Below are 9,775 nucleotides of genomic sequence, written 5' to 3' on the forward strand. Positions count from 1 at the left end.
TCCAAATGCACAAGCTAGAAACATGGATTTTATCCTTAAACTCTTCTTAAATTTCTCGCAATTCTAACTTTTCCAGGCCCAGAGAAATTCCTTACTAGGATCTTAGTCTCAGCTGCCATAATCTATCTCTGCATTGCTTCAAAAGATCTTCAAACTGTCGATTCCCTCTCTATATGACAATCAATAATATTTTTAATGTAATACATAAAACTCATCATATAAGTTTCATTGTAAAATATTTATATAGGTTCCTATCACATTTAAAGAGTTTGAAATCTATCTATTCCAATGTGGTTTACAAAGCACTGAAAACAAAGACCCTGCTCACCTCTCTCTTCAAAACCCAGTTTCTCAGTGTCTCAGCTCCAACCTCACTAATCACTTTCTATTCTTTAAAAACACTATTCTGTCTACTAGAAATATCCTCCCCCTCCTACCCCACCTCTGCATTTGGCTAACTCTCTTCAAGTCTCAGTCTAAACATCTCTCTCAAGGAGGAAAAACCTTCAATGACCTCAAACATGACTTACAGCATTTGCTCCTAGAACACTCTAGTTTTATCACATTATTTCTACCTGCTTGTTTTCTCCATTGTAATTTTAAGGCAGGAACCATGTCTAACTTAGTCTTTATATCTCCGATGCGCATGAGGTTACTTGATAAATATTTATCGAAGGAAGGTGAGAAATTCCCCATTAACATTCATGATAGCACAGCTTCCAATCAAAACATCTATACTTAGATAAATACGTAAAAATATAAGATCTACAAAAAGAAATTTTTCTTATTTCATTCACTATAGTATATCCCCAGCACCTTGAACAGTAGTTAGTTCATAGTAGCTACAGCTTTGTTGAGCAAAAGAATAAAACTGTGAATTTTATTTTCTACACATTCTATGTATTTTAGTAAGCCTTACAAATGCTTTCTTATAAATTGTATCTAAGTGTAAAGACATGGCAAGCAAGTAGCTGGTTTAACCAACACTCTAATAATTCACACAGCCTACCCAGTACTCCTCCGTCAATCACCTAACTAGTGTACTACCTGGCTATCTCCAGTTTCTGGTTTCTACATTTCCACAGCCTGACCCAGAGAACATAGAGGGCACTCTCTTGGCTCTCCCCAAACCTAGGACAGAAAAGCTGACAATAGGAGGCCATGTTCCTGGTGAACTGGCGGGGGTCTCCCCTTCCCCTCACACAGCTCTGTTCTACACTTGAGCACCTGCCACTCTGCTGCTCTTATCTCATTCTTATTACCTTGGCACTAACCTACACCCGAGAAATTCACCCCACCTCAAAAATTGCCAGTCTGCTCTATAGAGCCACTATTTTGATATGAACAAGTCATCTGATAACTTCTAGTTTTTCTAAAAGCAAGCCTTCTACCTGCTATTTTATGAAACCTGACATTCTCCTAGGGGCAATTCTCTTTGAATCCTACTTCTTTTCTGAGACTCACAGGTAAAGTAGCAGCAGGTTTCAACATGATTTCTTGACGATCTCTTCCCTTTTTAAGTCTATCTTCTAATAATAATAAACACATGTACTATACAGAATTATAGCTAACTTCCATATTATGTATCCGACTTTGAGACCCCATGGACTGTAGCCCGCCAGGCTCCTCTGTCCATGGGACTCTCCAAGTAAGAATACTAGAGTGGGTTGCCATGCCCTCCTCCAAGGGATCTTCCCAACCCAGGGATCAAACCCGGGTCTGTACTTCTCTCCTTCCCCATTCCATTGCCATCTTACGACACTCAGGCACTCACTCACAGTGATAACTCTTTTATCATGTAAGCATAACATTTATTCTCCAATCATTTCCATCTTAATTCTATATAAAGTCACACATGAACAAGGTCACGTTTTGGCTCCTCTGAACTTTTAAAATTGTATGTGTGTGTTAATCTCTCAGTCGTGTCTGACTCTTTGCGAACCCATGGACTATAGCCCATCAGGCTCTTCTGTCCATTCGATTCTCCAGGAAAGACTACTGGAGTGAGTTGTCATGCCCTTCTGTAGGGGATCTTCCCAATCCAGGGATTGAACCCAGGTCTCCCACACTGCAGGCAGATTCTTTACTGTCTGAGCTACCCGGGAAGCTCAAATTTAAAATTACTCTGCTGCTAATACCGAAAACACTAATTTTCTTCTCTTAGCAGAAACAATTATCCTTGCAGTTCTTTAATTTCTTGACTAGGGAAAAACCTACTCTTCACATTCCCTGTGTTCTCAATCCCTTGGATTCCCCCCATCACACAGTTTCACTGCTTCCATTCCCACTGGATCTGTTTCTCCATCCAGCTCAGTTAGCCATTTTCAAAACACATTTAGAAAGACCCTAAACCAGTGATTTCCAGAGCCACAGGACTGCCATTCTGTCACAAAAGTTTCTAATCTGTACCTACTAAATGCAAAAAACAATGATAATATAAGAATTTTTAAAATTAAAAGTATTCAATTTTTTAAAAATCTTTTATTCTGAAATTATTTCCTTTCTTTTTTAATGTGCCAAATATCCTTTCTTTGGTGAAATGATAAAGCAGACAAAGTTTTTTGTTTTGTTTTTGGATGTCTTTCTTTAATAAAATTAAAAACTTCAATTCTACATTAGCCCTTAAGTTCAGCTCAAAATTAAAAACCACAATTCTACATTAGCCCTTAAATCCAGCCCAAGATTAAAAATTGCAATTATATATTAGCCCTTAAGTCCAGTCCCTTTCCCTGATTTCTATATACTTTTTGTACTGGTTAACAAAATTTAGGTGACGTTATGCTAGATTCCTTTGCCCAGTGGTTTTCATAATTTGACAATCTCCAGTACCATATCTTCAATTTCTCTCTTATACTGCTGTGTATACTAAAAAATAAAACACATAAGCTCTACTAAGTCATTGATAACAACTGAGACTAAAACAATGCTTTGAAAAACTGCATAAGAAATAGGAAACCAGCTTTCATGCTGGAACACAGGCACATATTATCAACACTCAATCTAAGTAATGCCACACAGCCAGTATTTCATCATCTGTGTCCATGTGAATACAATGAGACTATCAGATGCTTTGCCAAAATTAAAATACAGAATTCATGACACTTCTATGGCTCCACTGCATTTAATTATTTCTTCAAATAAAAAGGAAGAAAAGAAGGAAAGTGGTAATGCTACTCACAATTTATAAGCTAACTTCTATTTTTAACATATATTAGACAATATGAAAAATATTTAACTGGTTAATACATATGCATTGTTGTGAGCTGAACTATGCCTCCCAAAAGGATACATCTAAGTCCTAATCCCTGGTATCTGTGAGTGGGTCTTACTTGAAAATAGCTGAGTTTTCAAAAAAACAACTAGTTAAGATGAGATCATACCATATTAAGGTGGCCCCAAATTCAATGAGGGTTTCCCTTGTGGCTCAGCCGGTAAAGAATCTACCTGCAATGCGGGAGACCTGGGTTTGATCCCTGGGTTGGGAAGATCCCCTGGAGAAAGGAAAGACTACCCATTCCAGTATTCTGGCCTGGAGAATTCCATGGACTGTATTTAGTCCATGGGGTGGCAAAGAGTCAGATATCCAATAACCGGTGCCTTTATGACAAGCCACATGAGGATACACAGTCTCACTGGGGACTATGCCATGTGAAGACAGGTAGAGATCAGAGTGATGAGTCTACAAGCCAAGGAGCCAAGGATAGCCCAGATGTTAAAACAGGCAAAGAAGGTTTCTTTCCTATAGCTGTCAGAGGCAATATGGCCCTGCTGACACCTTTATTTCAGTCTGGTGGCCTCCTGAATGGAAAGAAAACAAATTTCTATTTTTTTAAACCAGGCAGATGGTAATTTGCTAAGTCAGCCCTGTGAAATTAACATAAGTCATTAACAAGAATGAGAAAGGAGGTGGAATAAATACTATCCAGGCTGCCACTGAACTTCAGAAATGAAAAACAAAACCATGACTTAATCTGTAAATTTAAGCCAATTGATAAAGGAAAAAAAAATTATGAAAGATAACTCAGTTTCACTTTACAGCACTAGATATCAAAAAAGTACTCATTCTTTTTACTTTAAAACTTTTTATAATAGAGCAAAATGTTAAACAATTACAATTATTTACACTAACATAATTCAAGCAAATCTAATAACCTTCCAAGTGATATTTTTAAAAAATGTTTACTTGGAAGCAAATAAGATGGTATAAATGTGAGTTCTGTGATTGGAAATACTTGGTGTTCTTCTAGGCACTTACTAGCTATGTGACAAATTTGAAAAGATCCTCAACTTCTCACAATTCTCTATTACAATTTTATTTTAAAAGGAGGGATGGAGACATAATGGTTTACCTCACAGTTTTTAATCAAGATAAAAATGAGTCATTTGATAAATGTCTAACTTTCAAAAGAAATGCAAAGACTTACAGCTGAGATTTATTAAAGTCTTTAGGAAGGTGGAAAGAGTATCTGAATTAGTTGATAATACCATGAATAGACTGAGGATTATGTAAAGTGATAGAATAAAAGTTGAGAGACATACAGTGATGGCAACACAAGTTGGATACACCTAATAATAAAATGAAACAAGGTTTGACTCTAGTAACTACTCAATAAAAGCACACAAAATTGAATTAAGGAAGTAAGGAAAGTGTGAAGAAAAGGTCAGTGACACCTGAAATATATTGACAATAGAATGAAGGTCCCCAAAAGCAAGGAGAATGGGTTACCAAGGCACTAGGTCACTGACCTAGACTGTAGTAAGACTGCATGAAGTAGCAGAAAGAAGAAATCTGTGAGTAATTTAAGAGAGGATAACAGCTTAAGAAAGCAAGCAGTTGGAAGATGGAGTTTAAGCACAAATTAACCATATAGACTGAAAAGTATAATCAATTTTGAATCAAAGAAATTACTTTAAAATGCATCTTCTTCATTTTATATTTTGGCTAAGTACAAAAGCAACATTTTGTAAGTAGGCATAGAAGATAGAAAACAAAAATTAAAAATTAACAAGAGCTAACACTTTGAGCATCACCACCCACCTTCTGAGTCTGGAATTATTATTTCCATTTTGTAGATAAGGAAACTAAAGCACAAAGAGGTTAATTTATACATCAGGACATTAAGAGGCAGAATCATAATAAATAATGAAAAACTGTTGAAAGGGATTTGTAGCAGGCATAGACTGCCTAAAAAGTAACTTCTATTAAAAATATGTTTCACCATTTCTTTCAATTAAATCACTAACCCTCAAGGAAATTTATCATTTTCTTTTTTTTTTTGCTGTTATTGTTCCAAGTTAGTACTAATTTCCTCTGAGACTTTAAAGCTTGGTATATTTTTATGATTTGTACCCTCAATTATAACAATCAGCTGTGACTGAATTTTACCATCACAAAGAAAGAAATTCAATCCCTCGTCTCCCCCCAGAGAAAACCATGAAATTTTTTTTCACGTTTTTCCTCTAAGAGACCTGGAATAATTGCATCAATGTAGAGATATCAACAAACAAATTAAGTAAACAAACATACGTACTAGACTCTTCAGTGAACAAACCTGATTCATTTCTTTATAATGGCTGTATACTAGAGTACAGTGAAATATTTAAACACAATTGCAAACAAGTAAATCCGATTTTTAACTGTATCTTTGACTTCTTCTGAAGGCCCGTCTTGCAACATTTTAACAGATATTATGTAACTTTGCGTTGTCCTGAGGGCATTAAATCCTAAATATAAAAGTTACAAGAATACCTTTTCTCAAACAATGACCTACTAATTCTATATTACTACCAATACCCAAGGGTATTCTCTACCACGAGTTGACTGTTACCTAACGAGGGTTTCTTAACTCTCGAGGGTTTCAGAAAAGTCCTGACACTCGAACCTCTCTCTCCTAGAGCATCTCGTCCTACCCTAACGCATTTCTCATTTTCCTAAGCGGTGCGCGAACCTCCTGAGGAGAGGCTAAGAAGATCTAGGTCTTTCTCAGACAGAGCAACTTGCTGGGAAGAATTTGCTATTTGTCTGAAAGGGGATGGAAGCCAGACACCCGGGAAATCCGGACACCAACAGGCAGGTCTTCACAACGCGGGACCCTCCTCGCCTGCGGACGGGAGAAGCCACCGGGACACGGGGCGCTTTAAGAAGCAATGGGCCAGGGTCAGAAGCTACGGGGAAGTACCTAAACTCCTTCAAGTTGTAAGACAGCGCAGAAACACTGGACCGGAGAAAGAGATTCCCGGCGCAGCGCTGCCCAGGGTCCTGCCAGTAACGCCCCCGGCAAGATAGGTAGAGCGGCTCCCAGGTCCGGCCCGTTCTCCAGAAGACAGAAATTAAGACCGGGAACCAATCCTATAACTGGCTGTCACTATTTAACCACATTCATGCCCTGAACAGCCCTGGAGCAAGCGAGGGAACAGCACCCGGCGGGGTTTCAGTATTTTACCTTGTGTTACGGTCCCAGCCGACCGCCATGTTTCACAGAAGCCCGGGTCGCCCGGGCTCCCATTTACCGGGAAATATCGCGAGAACAGAAGCCACTACCACCGTTGAAAACGTCAACACGGAGTTGGTGTAGAGCTCTCGCGATATTCCCTTTGCTGACGACGCGCTCTGTGAATCAAGAGGCGTGGTTCAAATTAAAGGGGTGTGGCTAAACAGAAGAGAGATTTAAATTTATTTCAGTTATGCCCATTTGGCTGATGCGGAAGTAACTTCTCCAGAGAGGGATTTGTAATCTACCAGTTTGGAAACCTGGCGCGACTGGTAAAGAATCTGCCTGCCAGTGTAGGAGACGCAAGAGACATGGGTTTAATCCCTGAGTCGTGAAGATCTCCCGGAGTAGAAAGTGGCAACCTACTCCAGTATTCTTGGCTGGAAAATTCCACGGATAATCAGCCTGGCAGGCTATATAGTCCATAGAGTCGCAAAGAGTAGGACTTCACTGAGCGAGGGAGCGGGGCATACACACCCGCGTAAGCACGCATACAAAAAGTTGGGAGACCACAGAACGAATCTCACGCAGCAATTAACATTTACAGCCATATATGTATCACTCCTCCAAAACTCTCATCACGTTTTGTGCAGTCTTTCTTTAGCTCTTTATTTTCTTCTGTTAAGAACGTTTAAACTTTCCTTTTAAGACCAGGTAACAATTATTCATTAAATGTTTTCTTGTCTATGTGTTGGCCAAAAAGTTCTTTCGGATCATTCCGTAATATCTTATGGGAAAATGCAAACGAACTTCTTGGCCAACAATTAGTAAGCTCCATAAGAAAGTACATCTGATCTACAAAGATTATGATGTACCTATCTATAGGACAGCAATGGAGATGCAGACATAGAGAACAGATTTTTGGACACAGTAGGGGAGAAAGAGGGTGGGATGATTTGAGAGAGTGGCATTAAAACAGATATATTACCATATGTAAAGTGGGAATTTACTGTATGGCACAGGGAACCCAAAGCTGGTGCTCTGTGACATCCTAGGGGGTGGGATGGGGAGGAAGGTGAGAGGGAGATTTAAGAGGGAGGGGACATATGCATACCCATGGTTGATTCATGTTGATGTGTGGCAGAAGCCATCACAATATTGTAATTATCCTCCAAATAAAAATTAAATTTAAAAAAGCACATCTGTCTCCGTCAATCTTACATCACCAGTACATTTCTATGCACTCAAATATTTGTTGAGAAAAAAAATTAATGCTTCATTCAGCTTTTCCTAACACTTCCTATCATAAGAGGCAACAGAGGGGACTTTGAAAAGAAAGGGTTCAAGAGCAAGCCCATAGCCCACGTGTTACCAGATTTTCCAAACATTGAGATTTCAATTTTAAGATTTATTGACCAAAAATTCTCACAAAAAGATAATAATGACAAATTCTTAAAGGGTAAACAGCTCCCCCCCATAAACAATATTTATATGCTTTGCTTTCTGTATCTCATTTAACCCTCACAATATTATTCACTTACTAGATATGGAAATAGAGATAAGTGGCAGTTAAGTAATTTACCCAAAGTCAGATAGCTAGGAGAGGCAGAAAAATCTTGACCACAAAACTAAACTGCCTTTCAAAGGAGAAATCATTTTATTTAATGAATTAACATTTACAGAAATATAAAATTTTACTAAATTTAAAATATCCTAGAAAATAAGGCAAAGAATTTCCACTGATGGAATTTCACTTCCAGACTTTCATCTCAGAATTAGCCCAAAACTTTAAACCACCTCTAAATTGATTTAAAGCTTAAATTGATATTTAAGGAGAAACATAGTAGAGTGGTTAAGATCACAGACACTGCAGCTAGGATTTCTTGGGCTAAAATTCCAGTTCAATCACATACTAGCCTGTGACCTTGGGCATATTATTTTATCTCTCTTATCCTCTTTTGTTTATCTATAAAATGGCACAATAATGTCTCAAAAATTGTTACAAGGACTAAATGAGTTAATATATATCTGAAGTGTTTCTTTTTTTAATTATTTTAATTGGAGGCTAATTATTTTGCAATATTGTGGTGGTTTTTGCCATACATTGACGTGAGTCAGCCATGGGCGTACATGTGTCCCACATCCCGAACCCCCCTCCCACCACCGTCCCCCTCCCATCCCTCTGGGTTGTCCCAGTGCACTGGCTTTGAGTGCCCTGTTTCATGCATTGAACTTGGACTGGTCATCTGTTTCACATAGAGTATTATACATGATTCAATGCTATTCTCTCAAATCATCCCACCCTCTCTTTCTCCCACAGAGTCCAAAAGTCTGTTCTTTGTGTCTCTGTTGCTGTCTCATGTAGAGGGTCATCGTTACCATCTTTCTAAATTCCATATATATGTGCTAATATACTGTATTGGTGTTTTTCTTTCTGACTTACTTCACTCTGTATTATAGGTTCCAGTTTCATCCACCTCATTAGAACTAATTTAAATGTTTTCTTTTCAATAGCTGAGAAGTTTGCAACATTGTACAGGAGGCAGTGGTCAAGACCATCCCCAAGAAAAAGAAATGCAAAAAGGCAAAATGGTTGTCTGATGAGGCCTTACAAATAGCTGTGAAAAGAAGAGAAGCTAAAGGCAAACGAGAAAAGGAACGATATACCCATTTGAATTCAGGGTTCAAAGAATAGCAAGGAGAGATAAGAAAGCCTTCCTCAGTGATCAGTGCAAAGAAAGAGAGGAAAACAATGAGAAAGAGAATGAGAAAGACTAGAGATCTCATCAAGAAAATCAGAGAAACCAACGGGACATTTCACACAAAGATGACCACAATAAAGGACAGAAACCTAACAGAAGCAGAAGATATTAAGAAGAGGTGGCAAGAATACACAGAAGAACTATACAAAAAAGATCTTCATGACCCAGATAACCACGATGGTGTGATCACTCACCTAGAGCCAGACATCCTGGAATGCAAAGTCAAGTGGGCCTTAGGAAGCATCACTATGAACAAAGCCAGTAGAGATAATGGAACTCCAGTTGAGCTATTTCAAATCCTAAAAGATGATGCTGTGAAAGTGCTGCACTCAATATGCCCACAAATCTGGAAAACTCAGCAGCGATCACAGGACTGGAAAAGGTCAGTTTTCATTCCAATCCCAAAGAAAGGCAATGCCAGAGAACATTCAAACTACCGCACAACTGCACTCATCTCACAGGCTAGCAAAGTAATGCTCAAAATTCTCCAAGTCAGGCTTCAACAGTACATGAACCATGAACTTCCAGATGTTCAAGCTCGATTTAGAAGAGACAGAGGAACCAGAGATCAAATGGCCAACA

The 9,775-nt window shown here is 38.5% G+C and overlaps 1 protein-coding gene across 1 annotated transcript in view; it reads right to left on the reverse strand.

Annotated features, from left to right (window-relative positions):
- Positions 1–6,557, reverse strand: part of ERGIC2 (ERGIC and golgi 2) — a 40,405-nt gene extending 33,848 nt beyond the window's left edge. The window contains exon 1 of the mRNA XM_043440532.1: positions 6,444–6,557. The gene's annotated coding sequence lies outside the window, so the exon portion shown is untranslated. The remainder of the gene's footprint in view (positions 1–6,443) is intronic.
- Positions 6,558–9,775: the final 3,218 nt, after the last annotated feature.

The sequence above is a fragment of the Cervus canadensis genome, chromosome 21 (genome assembly GCF_019320065.1).
Source record: "Cervus canadensis isolate Bull #8, Minnesota chromosome 21, ASM1932006v1, whole genome shotgun sequence".
Lineage (NCBI taxonomy): Eukaryota > Metazoa > Chordata > Mammalia > Artiodactyla > Cervidae > Cervus > Cervus canadensis.